Here is a 22616-nt window from a genome sequence, read left to right as displayed (position 1 = left end):
GTATTCAGACGGTTCTCCCGTGACCTAGCATCTGCTTATTAGAACATCGTGCGCCAAAATGATCAAGTTATTCTCACATGAGCTCATTAAGGACAATTAGCATGCGAGTCATAGCGCTGCAAACTCACCAGGTGGCAGTGGACTTTGGCCCCTGCGAAGTTTGAATGGTAAAAAATGGCATGCAATATTCAAAAGGTTAAGTATGAGTGAAAATGCATTATTGGAGAGCGATTCTCCAAGGGACTAAATAATGGACGTTTGACAATCAAACATGGAAATGACAATCTCATGCACTTTCAGGGTCTGTTTTAAGCTGACATTTGCCATAAAAAGTCTCCTCAAATGCACATTTTGGTATGATGCTCTTGGAAAAGCTCAAACTACTTTTGTCAGGCTTTATTAAATTACATTATTAGAGCATCATTTAATCGGGGAAAAAGGATTAAAGGTTGCTGATGAATGTCTGGGGTATTTATTACCCGTTTCGCACTCGTTTGTCCTTGTGACTTCAGGCAAGCCTCAAACCCTCATTTGCAAATCAATTTGTAATTCATAAAAATCTTTATTCATAAGACAAAGCACTTAGAGTGAAATAATGTGTAGTAACAATCCATTAAACTCAACTGCATACCCAAGATATTTCTGATATGTCTTTGAAGTTGTTTAACCCTCATCATAACATTGAATGCTTTGAAACCCTTTCAAATCACTATTACAGCATTTTCAGTTTATTTTATTTGTCAGCATTCCTAGTCGCCAGTCCGTCTTTATTCCAGTTCTCATCTGTCGCAGGAAGGTTTTTCACTTTGCCTTCTTGCCTTAGGTCTTTTGTTCTTCCCTCCAGCTTTGGATGTTTCCTCCTGAAAGGGAAGAATAAAAAAGGAAACATAAAAGACAAGTGATAAGACAAGGAAAGTTGAAACGAAGAAGTGTTCGGCTGTGCCATCAATAATGGCCTGAATTTGTGGAACATTCAAAATTTGAGACAAAAACCGAGATCAAGGGGAAAAAAGTATGAATGATTTGGAGCCGTGTGAGGCACTTTTTATGATGGATGGATGCACTTTTTTGGGCTTCAAAATCTCAACAGCCATTCACTCCCATTATAAAGCTCAGAAGAGCCAGGACACTTTTAAATATAACTCTGATTGGATTCGTCTGAAAAAAGAAAGTCATATACACCTAAGATGACTTGAGGGTGAGTAAATCATGGGCTAATTTTTATTTTTGAGTGAACTATCCCTTTAAACCTTTGTTGAGCTACATCACAAAGCGGAACAATATTTTTGCTATATTTAATTTTTATTTATTAGTAAATTATCTGATATTTCATTTATTTATCTTGTCATATGGGCATCAGATAAAAAAATGCCAGCGTAGATATCAAGTATCTCATTAGTTCTCATTGTTTCTGAAGCGAGTGTTGATGAATGCGAAGCCAACGTCTATTTGATTAAATATATATATATAATAAAAAAAAATAATGATATAATCAAACAATCATATTATGAATTTACTTGATTAAACTGAAGAGTCTGATATTAAAATTCGAGTGAGTTTCAGGTTAAGGAAAAACATTTCTTCACAAATGTAAAAAAGTCCATGAAAATAAACAATTCCCATCACTTCATAGTCCTGTGAACAACAGCTTTCAACGTGTACATTTGAGAACTTTATTGAAACCCAGTTTTTGCATTGCTAGCCATGCCTTAGCAATCGGAAAAGTTATAACTTCAATCGCATATTGCATATTTCCCTGATGCAATATAAAGCAACCGTGCCATAAATAATGTCACTGTCATTTTTACCACTTCACACGTCACTAGAAAGGCTTGTTAACATGCTTCTCACTGTTTTTATTATTTAGATTGTGTCTCTAAGGACCCAGTAGTGTCCAAATGAGTGCTTCGGCTTTAATTATTCCACACGTGACGTCCTCGCGCCCCGGCTACTCTGCACAGCGGTGGTCGTTATTATGCATTGTATGTTAATTACTCTTGAGCAGCAGTGGACAGAATGTGAACACAATGAGTCAGCCGGCTCAAACTGCGAAGATAACACTACATTCATCTTCACCCTGAAAGAACAGCGTGATGCATCTGAGCCTGAGACATGCACGGTGTCAGGAAATCCATACGAGCTGATGGCTCCAATCAGATGAATAAAACTACAAATACACCATTCGCTTTCTCAAGAATCTTGAAGATGCATTACTGCGTTCTGCACAAAGCCAATATGTGAACATACCGAACCTCAATATGTCTGCAATGCTAAATGGACTCGTCAGTGAGAAGGACTCTTGAGTTTCATACGGTTAGCATTGCATGGATCATCTCTTGACTAATGCATGTAGGTTCTGCGTTCACTTCGTTTTATAGTTCTGGAGTGGCATAACAAAGTAAAACTGTAATTAGCGAAATGCTCAAATTACAGTAATTACGACTTTTACAAAAGACCCACTAGTCTTAAATAGGCAGGTTGGCGTAATGGTCTCTTTAGTGGTGCGAGATATTCAAGTAAACAACTGTTGGGGCTGCAGAGTTCGCAAACAGACTCATTCGGTACATTATCAAAAGAGTTACAGAAAATCTTGAAGCGGAGGAAGAAAGCCGCTTTTAACGCCAGTCACCGTAACACTGTGTGCCACGACGGATACCAATTTCAAAACACGCCACAAACTATGATCTGAGAGCTTGAGCTCGCGCTCATGAATCATGACAGCTCCGGTCGCCGAGAGAGAGGACGGCACTGGTGTGATGAAAAAGCACATGCTGCTTTAATTGAGTCGAGCTTTCTGTAATGAATTCTAGCTAAATCTTATCACACGTGTGTAATTGTACGTCTGCGTATACGATGATGCGCCCCTATTATCCGGGTAACCATAGCAGCCCTGCAGCTGTGCACGAGGCCTAATTTTCACAGAAATGAAAGAAAACAACAAACGAATGAATCCTCGGAAGGAGTCGCATGCCGGCAAATCTCCTCACAACTTGTTTCTGTGTGACCTTATCACTGTGATTGTGGGATGAGTAAGTGGCGCACACTCGAGAGGAGAGTTTCTCTCCATAAAGATTCACAGACGTAACTTAAAAATGGAATATTGAACATTTAGTGCTCGAAACAGCAGCGAGACGAAGCTCTGAATGAACAAAACAAATGCAGGATGTAGCAGAACTATTCCCATTAAAAAAATAAAATAAAAAAAAAGACTAGAACTGAATGACTTTCATGATGTTTGGGTTTCTTAAAGATTTCTGAATGTTTGCATTAGTCTGCTGATGTGGACAGAATCGTTTAAAAAAATACTTTTAATAAATTCATATATCTTTGTTTCTCTATTAATAAATTAATTATTTTAATTCACATCAGTTTTTATTAATATTTATATTATTTATAATGTTTATATTTAGATATTTGTATATGTATTAAACTTTTACTTATGTAAATAAACATCAATTAACAATATAAACACACAATCTGTTGACATAATATTTAATAAACAAAAATTAAAATACACAAATATAAGCATTTTATTAACAGCATTTGTGTTAACATTTATTTTTGTTAACATTTATTTTAATATATATATATATATATATATATATATATTCATATATATATATATATATATATATATATATATATATTCATTTTTTATTTGTAATCACAATTTATTTGGATTACTTATAAATAGTAATTGTCTGTATGTATGTATGGTTGTATGTACTTTTTTTTACTAATACTCTTTTTTAATAATTTTTAAAAACATATTTGGTTCTACATATGTATATATTCTTATACATTTTATGTATTCATTTTTAATTAATTTAGATATCTGTATATGTATTAATCTTATTACTTATAATTACTTAAATATTAATTACCAAATAATAAATATATATATTACCATATATATAGATAGATAGATATATATATATATATATATATATATATACATACACATACATATATATATATATATATATAGATAGATAGATAGATAGATAGATAGAAATAAATGGATACAGATTCAAATGTTATATTTAAATAAATATAAAAATTTAAGCATTCTGTCCACATCAGCATCATATTTATTATTCATTTTTATAATTAATTATATATTTTTAAAGTAACATTTATTTAGATACATGTAATACATATTTAAAAATGCACATAAAAAAGCTATATTTAAATAAATATAAGCATTTTGTCCACATCAGCAGAACAAATGCAGACATTCAACAGCTTTTACCAAAACTAAGCATCATGTACACAGGTCACAGGTCTTCACTGAATATATGATATATAAACAGTTTAGGAAAAACAGTTCTTACTGAAGTGTCGGTGTAACCTCCTGGATGAGGATGTTTCTGCCGCAGCTGTTGATGTGTTTGAAGCGGTCGGGGCCCAGCGGGATCCCGCCGTACCATCGAGAGACCACCACCAGCACGTTACGCACATCCAGGATCTGCACAGAACCCAAAGAAAACAGATCTTAACATTTCTAAGGCAAACTGAGATTGCTGTTTGCCGCAGGATTATAATGTTGACGGCGTGCTGCTCACACAACCCGTCCAATATTGCATGACATTTTTCATCTCAATGTAAACCAATAGTCTTTGGCACAATTAGACGTCTGAAACATCGCATGAGATTCAATCCTGGCTTTGGCTGCGTTTATGAATTCATTTCAACAGTTAAACATTCAGTGACGCGTCACTGATTCACAAACGTTTCCTTCATGCCACATATTCCCCCAAGACACCGCACAGCCCACGAGTCGCTTCAAAGGCACAGAATAGACAAAATATGCTCTTCGTGAAGAATGACAGCTCTCAAGTGTCTTTACAGTCCTGGCTTGTTGCATATTTTCCCGCAGTACCACTGGGATGGAGCCGGAGGGGAGGGAAATCTCAGCCATCTGCACACGCCAACGCTATTAATAGCCTTTTAAACATGCCGTCACATTCACAAAACAGGAAAAAGTGGGATGAACTCCAATCGGCTAAATGAGCTCATGTGAACGACTGTTAGCTTTCATTCATGAACCCAAGAAAGAGGTCAACAAACGGGCCATATTCTAGATTCCTATAATAGCAGTTTTTCCAATCAAATCCATTTAACGTTTTAATGAGGCCATTAAGTTCATAGCCAAGGGTTACAAATTATGAAAGCATATCGATGAATCCATTTGTGCATAATGCAATAAAATACCAAAAATACCAAAGAAAAAAAAAGGCATTGCAAAAATGGAAATGAGGCGTTCATCAACTGAAGGCATGTCAAAACCATATACAGCACATTTGACATTTGAAGTAAGAACATTTGTGACCCTGGCCCACAAAACCAGTCTTAAGTGTCAATTTTTCAAAATCGAGGTTTATGCATCATCTGAAAGCTGAATAAATAATCTCTCCATTGATGTATGGTTTGTTAGGATAGAAAAATATTTGTCTGAGATACAACTATTTGAAAATCTGGAATCTGAAGGTGCAAAAAAATCTAAATATTGAGAAAATCATCTTTAAAGTTGTTCAAATGAAGTTCTTAGCGATTCATATTACTAATCAAAAATGAAGTTTTGATATATTTACGTTAGGAAACTTACAAAATATCTCCACGGAACATGATCTTTACTTAATATCCTAATGATTTTTGGCATAAAAGAAAAATAGATAATTTTGACCCATACAATGTATTTTTGGTTATTGCTACAAATATACCCCAGAGACTTAAGACTGGTTTTGTGCTCCAGGGACACATATAAGATGCTGTTTGTGTTCATCTGCTCTTTTTACATTGACTTTCTGAACTGCAGCTCAAACTATTTCAAATCCAAAAATCATTTCTCAGATTTTATTTCAAATCTAATCAGTTAAGCTACAAACTCCATCATTGAACTGCAGCTCAAACTATTTCAAATCTAATCAGTTAAGCTACAAACTCCATCATAAAAAGCACAATGTTTCCATCTAACATGTATTTTGAGCTGCAGCTCGTCATATTAATAGCGTTTCACTAGCTAGCAGTAAACCGGTTACCTCACATATGATCTAGATTTGTGTTGGATGTTATCTTTGGAATGGAAATATGGATATTTTATTTGTAAACATCATACTTTTTTCCACTTATAGTTCAGTAAATCTCATAAAACTAGTGAGTTAATCCAGTAGTAGTGCTGAAAAACCCTTAATATATCATCAGTGATCGCGTTTTAATGATCAAAATAGGCGCAATTTTAGTTATCGTTCATCTCCCTCAGAATGAAAACTTGGGTTGCAAGAAAAAACCTAAGGTCAACTTAAGGAACCTTAAGGCTGTCATTAATTATCCACCATTAATTATTTAAGTGTTCCCTTAAGTGTTGCTATAAAGTCCTTAGTAACCATTTCACCTTAATAAATTTAAGGGACCAAAACAGCTCCTTCTTAAATAATATTTCATCTACCAAATAACTATACAAAACTAACGACTCACGATTCATTTAAATGATACGCAATTATTGAGAGAGTATTGGTTTGACCAATTGGCTTTTCAAGACTCACGGTTTCTGATTCATTTAGTTTTCACATTCACTCAGATAATAATATTTCTGGAGTAACTTTGTAGCAAAACTGGAGGAGTTCATCATCTCAAGACGCTTCATAAATCACGAACCTCGTTTTAACCACAAACTAAATCACACTTAGAGAAGATCATTTGAAAAACAACATCACAGATGCTACGTTTCCTGATAAATTTAACGAATGTCACAGCGGACCGCAGGCTTATTTCCCGTCGAGGTTATTGACAGAAATGCTGTATGGGTTTATTGGTCGGGTCTAAATGAAAGTGGGTAGAGATTACAGTGTCATGTTGTATTTCACACCGGAGGGTGTTGATGCCGGCACTCTGAGGTCTTTAATCAGAGAACAGGAGATAAGAGCAAACATTATGGATGAATGACACATCGGCATGCAAATATCTGAGATAGCAAGAAAGGAATTGGGATCGGGAGAGGAGGAGGGATGATAATCCCAGCCGCATATCAACAAGATGCCTAAAGCGTGCCATTGACGTTTGATACGTGCAAAGCTTGCTTAACGCTTCAAGATCAGGTGCTTTAAACCACTGTTTAAAGACAATTATGCCTTCTGCTTTTTGAAAATAAAATCATTTACAAAATAAACCCCTTAAAAATGAGGAGCATCAATATTTTAATCTAATTAATCGCACATCAATTTAAGATGAGAAATTTCCTCCTAAAAGATCATTTTAAAGTCACTGTATTAGATGAATAAAGCTTTGAATAGACATTACAAAACAGTACCCTTAGAAATAAAAAAAATACTCAATATTGCATAAATGATAATAAATGGGTACTGATGTTTTTTAAATGCATTTTGAAATAAGAAATGATTTAAAAAAAAATGAAATCATTAAAACCGCAAGTCACTGTCTTAATGAGTGAGTCATTGAATCATTCATGCAGCTGATTCATTCCAACGGCTGTTGCATTCAGAAACGAAGCAAGAATATTTATGAAAGAATCACTGACTCACTCGCAGATTCGTTCAGTAATGAATCACTGCTGTGTGTCGTTTAGAGATGCACAACAGTTCTTCCTTTGGCTTTGACTGGAACGATTTTCCTTTGCAAAAATAAAAAAGACAACATCGACGACACTGTCTGAAACTTAACTCAATATTAACTTCAGTGTAGAAAAAAAGAGTTAACCGTAAGTGTTACTTTATATAGCTATTTCTATTTGGTTTAACTCATTAAAATTAGGTTAGTTGGTATAAATTAATGTATTTAGTTGATTCAGTGATGTTAAATAATATTTTTGATTTGAATAATTAATGCACAAATTAATGCATTAAATTGACAGCCCAAAAAATAAAATACATAATCAAATAATTAATAAAAAATATATATAGAGAGATAGATAGATAGATAGATAGATAGATATTATAGATATGTTATAGATAATAATAATAATAATAATAATATATATATATATATATATATATATATATATATATATATATATATATATATATATATATATATATATATATATATATATATATATATATATATATATGCATGTATTTTTTCCCCAGAGCAGTAGAGTTACGATTTGCTTTTTAGAGAAGCATGTTCATTCAGAAGTTCTCCAGAAGAAATTATGACAAAATATACCCAGCAGACAGAATATACAAACCTAACAGAACCCATGAACCAAATACATCATAATCACCCTCTCCTGAATATCATCCACCACCCAATATTTCCCACGAACACCTGACTCAAACGTGCATTTACCTGCAAAAGATGGAGCAGTCGGCCCCCCGCTGCGGTTTCTCCATCGTCCTCGCAGTCCCGCAGGAAAGAGTTTTCATCCTCACAGTAAATCCTGAGGAGAACACGAAGGCATTGTTAAGTAAATGTCAAAAACGAATCACAGCTCTTTGCCCGGCGGACCCTCAGGGGTCACTTTCACAGAAACAGCCCGCCGTGGAGGCAGAGACTTGCGCTCGCATTACGCCACGTTTGCGAAGCGTCTGGGGTTTTGTAGTCCAATTTTTTAGAGCAAAATTGGACGAGGATTTGGATGAGGCGTAATATCAGGCACAGGGAGGAGTGTGGGATACTGGGACGCCCCGCTGAGGCTTTTCCGTATTGAGAGCACGAGGTCCATCATTTGGGGAATAGTTGGGAATGAAAGACAGCAGCAGATGCTGGCAGCAGATGAGCACAGTGTTGACAGCCAAGAGACGCAGCGCTGCCCAAAGAGACCTTCCACCACATATGGCCCGCCGAGTGTGTCAGAGACGGGAATGACGGACATTTCAACGTGGTGTGAACAAAGTGGCCAATCGGTGTTAAATCACAAAGTTCACAGTTCAAAATTTTCATAAAAGGCGTGAAGTGTCGTGCCTAACAACGGCCCTTAGCTGTTATAAATTCACTGTAAACCACGGCTTCACGGTGTTTATTGCTTTAACTAATGTTGACTAAATGGTTTTGACATTGAATTCAACATTCAAGTCTGTAGTGCAAATAATGTGGGATGAGTTATATGCTAATGTTAGACAAGATTACGGTTTGTTCAAAAGTAGCATGCAGTTTGTTTGTATATTATTTTTTTTCATGTTTTAGAAAGAAGTCACTTGTGCTCATCCAGGCTGCATTTATTTGATGAAAAATACAGTAAAAATTGTAATATTGTGAAATATTTTTCCAATTTAAATAAGCTGTTTTCTATGTGAATATATTTTAAAATATAATTTATTCCTGTGACGTAAAGCTGTATTTTTTTTTAGCATCATTACTGCAGTCTTCAGTGTCACATGATCTTCAGAAATCATTCAGTGCTTCTCCCGAATGTTTTTGTGGAAACTGTGATGCATTGTATTTTTCAGCAATCTTTGATGAATGGAAAGTTCAAAAGAACAGCATTTATTTGAAATAGAAATCTTTTGTAACATTAGAAATGTCTTCACTGGCACCTTTGAATTTCTTTTAAAAAAGTACCTACCCCAAACTTTTTAATGGTTTTGTATCATAGTTTCCACAAAAATATTGTACAGCACAACGGTTTTCAACATTGATAATAATCAGAAATGTTTCTTGAGCATCATATTAGAATGATTTCTGAAGATCATGTGACACTGAAGACTGGCGTAATGATGCTGAAAATACAGCTGCACATCACAGAAATAAATTACAGTTTAACAGATACTCACATAGAAAACCGCTGTTTGAAATTGTAATAATATTTCACAGTATTACTAATTTTACAGTATTTTTGAACAAATAAATGCAGTCTTGGGGAGCAGAAGAGTCTTTAAAAACATTTATAAATTTAAAATATTCCAAACTTTTAACAGACAGTGTACTTTTTCACAAAGCAAATTAAGTTCAAGAAGTCTTCCGATCAAATCTCACTGCCGCAAGACATTAATAAAGAAGATTCCACTGTAATGACTGACAGCAGTCAATAAGTGATCATAACTGATCTGGTGAATTGTAATGAAAACATAAGCCTTCCTTTGAGGTTTTGTGGGGCTGTGAGGGTTGTGATTCGGCTCTTCTCATACGCCGGGGGCTTCAGGAACACGCTGAATGTCAATATCACCTGCGGTTTAATCTCAGCCACTCCACCCCTACTGTATGTCACTGATCATGTCCTGAAGAAACCCCGCTGCAGCGCTCGAGCACACACACACACACACACATAACAGTCTTCATCATGTCAATGCATAAATCTAAATGCATAAATAATTAGCTGTAAAAAAAAATAAAAACATTCCCTAGCCATTGCTGAATGCTGTACGGGGTTATTATAGTTAACTAAAATTAAAACCATTAAAAAAAAAAAAAAAAAGAATACTTGAAAAAAATGTTAACTGGATAAAATCAAATATAAAAAACGTAAACTTATTTTATTTCAGCTGGTTGTCAAGGCAGCATTTCTCATTTTCATTTAGTTTAACTTTAAGTACTAAAATAACTAAAATAAAAATAAAATAATTATTAATAAAAACAATTTGGACATATTTAAAACCAACAAAATATGCAACAAAACCATTAAAACTTCAGATGGAATTAAAATGAACATAGCAATTATTTAAATTTTTTAAATATTAATATTCAAAATATTAAACTACATAATAGTATCTCAGCGATATTAAAAAACACTCTGTAAATCTGATGTAAACTGAACTGTTGAATTTATCTTGTATTAAGATGTTTTTAGTCATAAAATCCTTTTCATGACAAGCAAAATTGCATAAGATATTAACATTTTCAGATAATTATGCTTATTTTTCTAAACATATTGGAATTCTCACACAATCTTTTAAAATAAAAAACACACACAATCAAATAACTTAAAAAAAAAACAAAATAAATATTACAATAAGGTAGAAATAAAACAAGTTATGTACAAAGGATTGAATGGAGTCTGTAAACTGGCATATTTTTTTTTCTTTTTTTTTTTTTACAAATATTACTAGTGTTTGCCTAACAAAGGCAAATCTTTGTAAATAATTAAAAACAGAAACCATGTATGCATAGATATTGTGAGTGGGACTTGCAATCATCTTGTTTTCATATAAATTATTCAGAACCCTATGAACCTGCAAGTAAATATATACATATACATGAAAATTGCCCAAAACATGGGAACATACGTGCATACCAAACCAGATACTGTTCTAACATATCTGCCATCCGAATAAAAATATATGTGAATAACTAAAACTGCTGGAAAGAGGCTGCAAGCAACAGAACATTTCACAGTGATGCAACACCGACTGCCAACACACGGACACGGACTTATTTCTCAGTCCCTGCTCGTCTTTAAAGGACTGCAGGGTGGTTTAAAAATCATCTGGAGAATGTATGTGTTAGATGGGTGTGTACGTAACATATTGACGTTAATAAAACACTCTTTCAAAAGACACGAGCAGACTTGAAGCGCAACTTATTATAACTGCGACGCCGACCAATTCCTGCCACAACAGGTCCGGCCGTAAACAACTCGTGGCTGAATCTAAGCATATGGTAGGACGATGAAATTTAGATTTAAATACAGCAACCTAAAACTCACAAACTTGAATTATATATAAATACAAGCTATAATACAGTTGAGGTCAAAAGTTTACATACACCTTGCAGAATCTGCAAAATGTCCATTTTTTTACCAAAATAACAGGGATCGTAAAAAATGCATAGTATGGACCTGAATAAGATATTTCACATTAAAGACGTTTACATATAGTCCACAAGAGAAAATAGTTGAATTTATAAAAACTCCGTTCAAACATTAACACAAACTTGATTCTTAATACTGTGTTGTTGTCTGGATGATCCACAGTTTTGTGATAGTTGTTCATGAGTGCCTTGTTTGTCCTGAACAGTTAAACTGCCTGCTGTTCTTCAGAAAAATCCTTTAGGCCCCACTAATTCTTTGGTTTTCCAGCATTTTTGTGTATTTGAACCATTTCCAGCAATGACTGTATTAGTTTGAGATCCATTTTTTCACACTGAGGACAACTGAGGGACTCAAACTCAACTATTACAGAAGGTTCAGACACTCACTGATGCTCCAGAAAGAAATAATGCATTAAGAGCCGGGGTGTGAAAACTTTTGAACAGAATGGAGATATGTGCATTTTTCTAATTTTGCTTAAATATTATATATTTTTTTCATTTAGTACTGCCCTTCAGAAGCTACAGAAGATAGTTACATGTTTCCCAGAAGACAAAAGTTACATTTACCCTGATCTTCAAATTCAAAAACTTAACACACCAAGCTCCCAACTCAACAATCATCCATCTTTAGAATCCTTCTGTAATAGTACCGTCTATAATAGTTGCGTTTGAGTCCCTCAGTGTAAAAAGATGGATCTCAAAATCATACAGTCATTGTTGGAAAGGGTTCAGATACATAAAAGATGCTGCAAAACCAAAGAATGAAGGATTTTAAAAACAACAGTATTTAGAATCAAGCTTGTGTAACAAAAAAATAAAAATCATCCAGGTAACAACAGTATTTAGAATCAAGCTTGTGTAAACTTTTGAACGGGGTCATTTTTATAAATTCAACTACTATTTTCTCTTGTGGACTATATGTAAACGTCTTTTATGTGAAATATCTTATTCAGGTCAGTACTAAATAATAAATGACATGCATTTTGTACAATCCCTCTTATTTGGGTAAAATAATTAACATTTTGCAGATTCTGCAAGGTGTATGTAAACTTTTGACCTCAACTGTATATTTATTCACATATGGGTGCAGTTGAAAGCATTTGATGAAAGGCTGTTAACTTGTTATTTTAATATTTTTATAATAATTAAAAAATTATTTATGTCCTACAAGCAAAAAGCTGATACACTGTTAAAAATTAAAAAAGTTAAAACAGCTGTAAATAAAAAGAATAGAAATTACTTTTTCAGTTTTTCTACTTCAAAATACCATGTTTAACTTAATGCATTAGTAGTTATTTTTACTGTGAAATTTACCAGCAATTTCTGAGTGAAAATCTCTTCTACACCAGTAGATGGTGTTTGTACTCAACTACTTGATCTCCAGCACTATAACTGGTTGGCCATTTGGTTTCTTTTCACCCAACCCACAGTGAAATCTGATCCAAAATCAAGCTACTCATGTATATTAAAAAACATGGATGAAGAGAGATTGATTGCAGAAAATGGGAAACATCAATTAGCACATTCAAATATACCTGGATGCAAAAATATAGCTGGAGCTATCTGGACAAATGTATATTAAAAATCATAGATCAAGGCAAACGCAATAACAAACTCAACAACAAAACTAACCACCCAGAAAATGTCACCCCCCCCCCCCATTTTTTAGAATAGGCATTAAAGTGCACTAAAACTTCAATTGTTTAGTATTTTATGAACACTTACCTAAGGTTTGGTCCTAAGGTTGGTCTCTTTTTAAAGAAGAAAATTTAGCAGATTTTGGCAAAAGTGGAATTTTTTCAAAAAATTAAAGTTTTAAAAAGTTTATAGAAGTTTAAATGTACTGTAAATAAATGCGCTATTAATTTTATTTTATTTTATTTATTATAATATTTTACATAACATGTTTTACTCTAAAATTGGTATAAAATTAAAGCCTTCTGTCTAAATAAGTTATGTTCCAAAATTTGAATTGATATGGAAAAAAAATTGAGGTTCCTGTGAGATTTTATTTAGGGCGTCATACCACAAACAGCCACCGGAGCAATCAAAACTCCTTTGAATTTTGTTTAATTAATTTTTCCCCTAGATTTCTCTCTCAATTTTACTTCAATACTCAAAATAACCCACCAAATATGGAATCCTGAGACTCAGACCTTTCCAATGATATGTTTGTTGCCAAGATTATAAAAAGTTTTTGATTCTAAAAGACTGTAATGCATTTTGTAATATGACACTTGACTCCGCCCACTAAGGGGGAGGAGACCGCCATAAGATTTTAAAATACCATTCCATTGTAACGCAATGTCTGATTTCAAAATGGTTTTCACAGGATGAATCTTGGGCTTCTAAGCTTTCAAATGATATATTTATGATGATTACTAAAAAGTTTTATAGAGAAAAAGGACAACAACAAAAAAAGAGCGCCAAGCGTCCCACAGGTGGGACGGTGACAGTTAAGGGGTAGTCTCATTAACAATAATTCAATTATATTGAAAAATTTAATTTTTTAAAAAATAATTAACTACAATCTTTCAAATTTATGTTCGCTAAAAATCTAATATTTTCCAGGAGAAACTTTTTTGAAATTGTCCATTAATGTTCCTTCTGATTAAAACAGCTGCCTAGTTTAATTTAAAGCAGGATACTCTAATACAGTGTTTACAGTCAAGGAAGACTTGAAGGCAAATCTTCTCTTTTCAATAAATATACATGGATAACTCTTGTGTGACCAATTCCACATCTCCGTCTGCAGAAGCATTTTTAGTTTTTATGTGCAAACAGTCCTGTTCTGATTGCCTGAGTTTGGCCTTCTGGTGTGAAGCAAAAATTGGAATATTGTTGCGTGTTATTAAGCCAAACCTGGGCTTTGTTTTACAGAATGCTCCCTGATCTAACGCTACACCAAACCGTGAGTTGAACAGAGAAAGGGAATTACATTTAATTCACCATAAACACTGTATGTCAACAACATTGCTTAGAAATGACTTGCATTGGACAGGTGCTTATGCAAGAAGCAACACATTCCTGATGCAATGCACTAGAAAACACACAGTGTTTACAGCTGCTTTGGGTTTTCATGGATTTACAGGCAATATCTGGCTTTGCTAAAAGAACCAGGCGAGAGCGAGGAGATATTGAGTGTAAATCTGCTTTGTACACAACACCAAGGACTTCAAATATTGCCGTAAGACCCTTGGGAAGGACTCTGCCAGTTGTTGACTTAATTGTAGCCAAAGAATGGCGGACAAATACAAGCGTCTTCTCGACTGCGATTTCATTCATGAGTCGAGAAAAACAGCAAGCTCAATTCTAATGAATATGTGAGGTGGCGCAATCCCCCAAAAGAAAAACCCGTCACGAATTGGAGCTCCCTATCAGCGCGATTCATCTGTTTTCTCTCCAGCTAATACTCTCGTCTGAACACCTGTGTCGGGCTGAGACTAATGACATATCTTTTGAATGCTGTGTGCAAATGTTGCCTTTTTATCACTGCTCATCTAAAGCAAATAGCAGGAACCACAAAGCAACGTCCTCTAAAACGTAAAACCCTGTTGATATTTCCTGGGAGGCCGCTTTAGGTTTTTTGTTGGGCTATTGTGAAAACGTCTTTGTGTGGAGCGGAAAGCTAATTAAATGTTTTGAGATCTATAGATTGTGGAGATGCCGAACAAACAGGCGCGTGTTCCCACCAGAGTCTGGCGTCTTCGTTTCATAGACAAACTCATTTACAAACTTCTGTCAGCACTAACCTTTTATGAAAATTAGAGCTCGGCCAAACTTTGAAGTTCCTGCTGATCACACAATATCAGAGATCAAAAAGCATCAAAATGGCCTCTGAGATCCCAACAGAACTACAAAGTGACTAAGAGATATGCCTGCCGATGCTTCCCCCCCCACCACCAACCCTTTCTCGTGGCCTTGTTTGTATGGAACAATTCGAAGAGTGCATCTAATGCACTCAGACAGACCCTCTCGGCTGTTTGGCTGAACTATACATATCCTATATGATATATTTTATATCAAGCTTGTCTAGCTAATTTCGGACTGATGAGGTTGTCCAGACCACATCAGGTGCTAAAACATTGTTGATTCTCAACCAAGAATCCATATGGCTCATAAGGGGGGGGGGGGGGAAACATCACAAACTAGACTTTTACATGTTCTCCCAACTGAAAAGAGTGATCTTCTGGTCTTAGATTTGGTTCGGGTTGAAAATCGTATAGCTGATCACTTAAAGGGATAGTTCAACCAAAAGTGAAAATTGCCCTGTGATTTACCCACCCTCAGACCGTCCTAGGTGTATATGACTTTCTTCTTTCAGACTTACACAATTGGAGTTATATTATTATTATTATTAAAAAATGTCTTGGCTCTTCCAAGCTTTACAATGGCAGTGAATGGCTGTTGAGATTTCGAAGCCCAAAAAAGTGCATCCATCCATCATAAAAAGTGCTCCACATGGGGAATAAAGTTGTAAATATGGATATTTTTCTTACACAAACACATCGCTTCACTTCAGATGGCGTTTATTAACCCCCCGGAACTGTGTGAGGCACTTTTAATGATGGATGGATGCACTTTTTTGGGCTTCAAAATCTCAACAGCCATTCACTGCCATTATAAAGCTTGGAAGAGCCAGGACACTTTTTAATAATAATAATATAACTCCAATTGTATTAGTCTGAAAGAAGAAGGTCATATACACCTAGGTTGGCTTGAGAGTGAGTAAATCATATTTTATCATTTAAATTTTTGGGTGAACTATCCCTTTAAGGCTGGAATACACAACATGATTTTTAAAATCTGAACGTTTAACGTTAATAATAGTTACAGAGGAAAAACCGGTCATCATACACTAAACAAACAATAAACAAACAATAACAAAACACAACCATACCCAAAACAACAAACAACAAAACAAACAGCTCAAAATCAACAACAATCATCACTCTAAATAAAAAGTAACCATGGAATCAGAGTCTGACGCTAAAAAAACTGCTCATCACACATTACGTGATTTTCTATGAAATCTGTCATCTCAAATCTGCAGTCTGGCTCTGACTTTTCTCAACTAGCACTGACTTGTCCAGACTGTAAATTGGGGCAAAAGTTGTGTAGAGTATTCCAGACTTTACTAAAGTTACGGCATGGATGAAGCTAGTTGCCAGCTGAATAACAACATCCATTCTGGAGGCCCCGAGAGGCAAAGAAGATAGAAAAAGCTAATCAGAAAAAGACGATGAAATTAAAAAAAGAAAAAATGAAGAAAAGAAAAGATAAGGGGAAAAAATATATTAATGCTCTTCCATCAGAATGGATTATAAAGAGTAAACACATCTACAGCAGATGATGTTAATCAAGCACTCGTCTGTCTGAAACATCTTCTACCATCTAATTTCACCAAAGAACTGTAATTTAATTCCTTACTTGTCTGGGGGATTTCAAACGAGTTTTTATAAAGCTCCTCATTTGCATTAGCTGTATTATACTGAAAATCATCTCAGATTCGTAACTGCAAATGCTTTAACCACACCTGTGCATGAAGACGCGGCATTAAAGAATAGAATAAGATTCAGCGCTCGCCACACAATGTGAACAAAACACAGTGTGACAGATTAACTCGATATTGAGGCATAATTACGCCTCGTGCCACTCCATTCAGCAAAAAGAGATTTCCAAGAACTTTTAGGTACTTGTCATATCTTTATTTTAAATGGGAACAGCTTCATACAATAAGTTATTCGTTGACTGATTTCCTCAAAATGTAAAAAAAAAAAATAAATAAAAGGGTTAGACAATAAAAATAATTGTTGTTTTGTGATCTAAATGCTCACATTTAGTAAGCAGAAAAGTTTGAATATTGGTAAAAAATATATTGACTAGCCCAGCTAAACAGCATTGAGGGATTGATCAGGAAACCAGTTTTAAATTATTTTTTTAATGCAAAAAGCACCTTTAAAGTTACTTTTTGGAAAAAAAGTGCTACATTCTCCACAATCTCCTTATTTATTTTTTTCAAAAAGGTTGCATTGTTACATTTGAATTAGATAATCACTGGTGTATGGTCAGGTGGGCAAATAAATTATGCTTATCTGACACCCTAATAATTGCATCGCGATATTTAAAACAAACAACCTAATAACTGCATAGCAACAGGCTTAAAACCACCCAGAACACCCTAGCAACTGCACAGGAACATGTAAAAAAACAACAACACACTATGCACTGCACAGCAACTTACTAAAAAGCATCTAGAAAGCCCTAGTAACTTTATAGCAACATGCAAAATAAAAACAAAAAAAAACAACACAACACCCTAGTAACTGCATAGCAACTCAATAATAAAACACCCTAGCAACTGCACAGTAACATGTAAAAAAACACCCTAGTAACCCCCCAGCAACGTCCTAGCATCCACCCAGAATTACAAAGTAATTCTACAAAATGTAAACACATCTAGTTCTATTTAACAGTTCAATAAACACTCCAGCACTTAATATCACCAGCTGTATGGGTTCATAAACCCACTGTGTGCTTCACAAATGCATTTGTTTTCATATAATGCTGGCGGAACGAATGAAGGACCCAAGGCAGAACACATAAATAGTCAGCGTTTGGCTTCAAACTGTCAATCACACAAAGAAAATTGGTTTATGTATGAACAAGTGGCGGAAATGTCAACGTCTTACTTAAGGGCAGAGTGTCATTCACGATGGCTGCTCTTCTGTCACGTAACATTCGCAATATCAGGCGCATTGTAACGTCCCCGGGCTGACGCACAATGCTGACACCTGTGCAGTCAGTTTCAGAAAAACGACTGCGACTGTCTCACACGAGTGTGGATGTGGAAGATAATAAAGTTTGGGGAAGAGAGGTTTATATGCAGCCTGTAATAATGCAGCAAGAGCTGTTGCGTCAGGGACAGGTGCGCGTGAGTCATACCCCATCCATCCAGCTGGGCACGGTGAGCGTCGCCGCTTCCATCACACGTCAAGTGTCTGTTTGCACCGGCACACGGGGGAGTGCGCAGGGAGGGATTCGACAAAGAGTTCCAGAAGTTAAAAAGAGCCGAGAGCGAGCACTGAGGGCACTAGAGCCCCGAGTGATTGGCGTTTCAAAAACAGTGTCAAGCGCTGATATGTGAAACAATGACAGCTGTTATTAACAGATTCCTTGATATCTTTGGCAAGAAAAATGGTTTAGTTGGCACACATAGTCTACTGTGTCTGATACAGGGAACAAGGGTAATGAGTCACACCTGTTTAGGAGTCACCACTGCGGATAAATGAGGCTGGAACGTGCTCCGTCTATCCGTGTTCAATCAGTGGCAACTCTTCATCTACAACAAAAACAAACAACAAAAGCAGTCTTTTGAATGACTGGCGAGCCACTAATGACTAATTAACTGGGATTGCTTTACACAAGATGTGCTTGTCAGCGGCACTTTGAAAGGAGTTTTAAAGTCAAAACTGACCCTATTACACTTTCTCAAAGCTCAAGTGCTTGCAAAACATCCCGCTTTTCATACTAAAAGGAGCCACGAACAATGGGTCTCATTTATTAAGCATGCATACACATAACTTGAAATCTGCACATGAACGTTTTTGCGAACAAATCATAATTCACCATTAACTTTCATACTAAAATGTATTCTGAATTTATGGAAAAACCACACGTGCACTGCAATCAAATGCAAAGAGTCCATTATATACAAAGATAATCCAATGCAATTATTAGTAATTGAGACCCAGTGTTTTTCATTAGGAGTTTCATTGGAGTGTGGAAATGAATGGCAGTATATTGGGACGTACCATCAGAAGCACTGGAGAAGAGCTGAGCTGATTGGTTGGCCAGTTTTAGCACGCTGTAGTCTGGAAGATCGTCCTCGTCGTATTCATGACCTTCTTCCTCTGTTGTCACCGTCTTCTCCATTTCTGGTCCATCTAAAAACACAGATACATGCACAGACCAATGAATAGTGGTGAAAACTAATAATTTAACAGACCATTGCACATTGCAATCAATCAACAAGTCTACAAAGGACACACAATGCAGTATGCAAATAAATAAAGAAAGGTCAGTTTCCTTAATCATCACATGTACCTGAATGCAAACAGTCCCTAACATCTCTTTTGACACCACACATAATCGCACTGCATCACCCCATAACATAATTTGAAGGATCAAAGGGCACTTCCACCAAGATTTCAAAGCAACTTAAATAAAGCATGGAAACATCCCAAAGAGCCTCATTCATGAAACACGAGTAGAATTTTTGTGCATGTTGACCTTAAATTGAATGCAACAATTCACACTCAAAAATAAAGGCTCTTTATTGGCATCTGTGGTTCAATGGAGAACTTTTAACATCCATGGAGCCTTTCCATTGGACTGAAGTTTCTTTATAGTTGAAAAAGGTTCTTTAGATTATTGATATGTTCTTCAAACTAAGAAAATTTAAGAACTGAAAAACCAAAATTCTCTAACTTAACCCATAATATTACATCAAAAAAAACACACAAAACACCAAAACCTAAGACTAAATTTTAAGAGTATATGAAAAAAGAGTTACATGCCAGTAAAACTGAAGACGACACATTCAGACTCAAATCATTAGCAGTCATTTTCCATGTCATTTGGAATCTTGAAACTAAATGAGAACTAAATGAAGTCGCAATCAGCCGTTCCAGCTGTTCTGAAGTACAGCATTAAGATTCAGAGACAAAAACAGCTTTCCCACACATTCGACCAAGGAATCTCCTTGACGTCCCCATTTCCATGGCCATAGAGGCTCAAAACCTATAAAAAAATCCCTTTTCAGATATCGCTAGGGATGATTTCATTTGTATGCCCTATCAGGTATACCAGGTCTTGGCATCAGGGGTGTCGGAACAATGGGAAAAGTGGGACGAAGACATTATGAATCTCATCAGCCTCTCTTCAGAAGCACGACATGGTTTTAAATGCCTAGTTGACGTTCACATGAGACACTTTTTGAAAGCCTAAACACTAAGTACAATGATTAGACCTAAAGCTCTGCGAATGAAAAAATAACTAAAACTTAGTTTCTTCTCATGTGTTGTTCACGTCCTATGTCCTCAAGAAGTTTGTTCAGCGCAAAAACTCTGTGCCAGATGTGGCTCGGATAATGAATATTAATTGCATTATGTGACGGTTGGCAGAGATTTCTGCTTGATCATAAAGCTGACGCTCTACATCAAACCAAATAAACCGCTTTAAAATATTTAGCTATATACCGAAATACAGGAAGGAGACCAGTTTGGGATTAAATGTCAACGTACAAATGTCAAAAACATCCTGAGATCGGAACGCATCAGTTTTCTGGGTTCCCAAGTACCTTGAAATTTCAGTGACTTTAGGGTTTTCAATGGCCATCCCAAAATTCCCTAATATGACTGTTTTCCAATAAGAAACGTTAGGAAGAACTTGGGTGGAATTGAGCCAAATTAAGCACATAACAATCAAAGCTTGTGTACTTGTGTTGATAAATTGACATACCCTGGTCAGTATGGTTAAGCACATTTTACAACCCTGCTGACCACAAAATTAACCATCTTTAAACAAACACGTGAGGGAAATCACCAGAAAATACCTCTGAAACCGCTGAGGTGCGCTTGGCTTTTCTTCCCCATTTAGTTCAGTAAATCGGAAGCAAATTATTTTGGGAATTTAATTATAGCTCGTCAAAAAATTAAACTGGTTCCAAAGCTTTAACGACCTTTGACTGCTTTCCATTTCTCCTCAACCGCCCCCACCTCTCAGTGTCAGACGTGAATATTCATGCCCTGCGGAAATATAAAAAAAAACCCCACAACCTTTTGATCTCTCTGAGGGGCCTTCACCGCACAACCTGCTGTAACTAGCATCTCATCTGCATAATTACTGTAAAAACAGAGCTGATGGTTGCCGAGTGCGAAGATAGGTGGCACTTTTTATGACAACGTCGAGTATTAGGCATGTAATCATTTAGTTGATGAGGGAAGACGCTAATTACCTTCCCTCTGAAGTTTAATATTAGATTAAGTTACTTTTTCCGAAGTGCACGAGAGCCGTGTATTGGGAGCCGAGTGTATTTAGGCCTGTTTGTTTACCAAAACGTGTGGGGGGAACAAATTAGCATCGCTAATGTAATATTCGCACCACAACAAAGAAACAACTGCACGCATACTGAGCACATCACAGCAAAACAATGGGGTTTCGGAATCGCACACGGAGTCGTCAAAGCCAAAACATTCATTTGAAAACAAAGGAAATCAAGTTCGAACGAAACAGATGTTCAAAACAGGTAATCAAGGGCTTGATTCAGCTTTGCCATTTGTGTCTTCAAAACACTGATGAATCATTCAAAAGACAGATTCTATGTAGGACACGAGCAACCTGTCAAAGTCGTGATCTCGAGTTAAACGAACGGTGTAGTAAACAACACAAGGTCGCTGTCATCAATTGCTTCCAATTTGCTTGACATGCTGAATGCAGGTTCTTTGACTAATCTTATTAAACAGGCCTATCCGCACACACTAGATACATCAGAACTTGAATTCATGGGACTTGATATCCTGCATTAAATCCCTGCCAAAAAACTCTTAAAAGTGGTTAGCTGAAGTCTAGTTAGTCATTTATGGTTTTAGAGGGATTTTAGGCACTGGTTACTCTGCAAGACAAGCTAACTCAACTTAAACATGGTGTGCATACTACAATCTGAACCATTTTGCCACCTGGGACAAATTTTGGAAACCACAGGCCAAATGTGAAGTCTTTGATCACTTTTCAAAGAGTCTTAGCCTTCAACGAAGTCTTGATGGTGGCATTGCCCTCCAGCGTAATGACTGCTACAACGGCCTAATGACGAACCAAAAGAGTGTAGAAAATAATGATACATGTGAATAACA

General features: G+C 35.7%; 1 pseudogene; it reads right to left on the bottom strand.

Moving 5' to 3' along the window:
* Positions 1 to 283: 283 nt before the first annotated feature.
* Positions 284 to 21102, bottom strand: LOC122134947 (annotated as a pseudogene).
* Positions 21103 to 22616: the final 1514 nt, after the last annotated feature.

The sequence above is a fragment of the Cyprinus carpio genome, chromosome A22 (genome assembly GCF_018340385.1).
Source record: "Cyprinus carpio isolate SPL01 chromosome A22, ASM1834038v1, whole genome shotgun sequence".
In the NCBI taxonomy this organism is placed as follows: Eukaryota; Metazoa; Chordata; class Actinopteri; order Cypriniformes; family Cyprinidae; genus Cyprinus; species Cyprinus carpio.
This window is presented reverse-complemented; position numbering and strand designations above follow the sequence as displayed.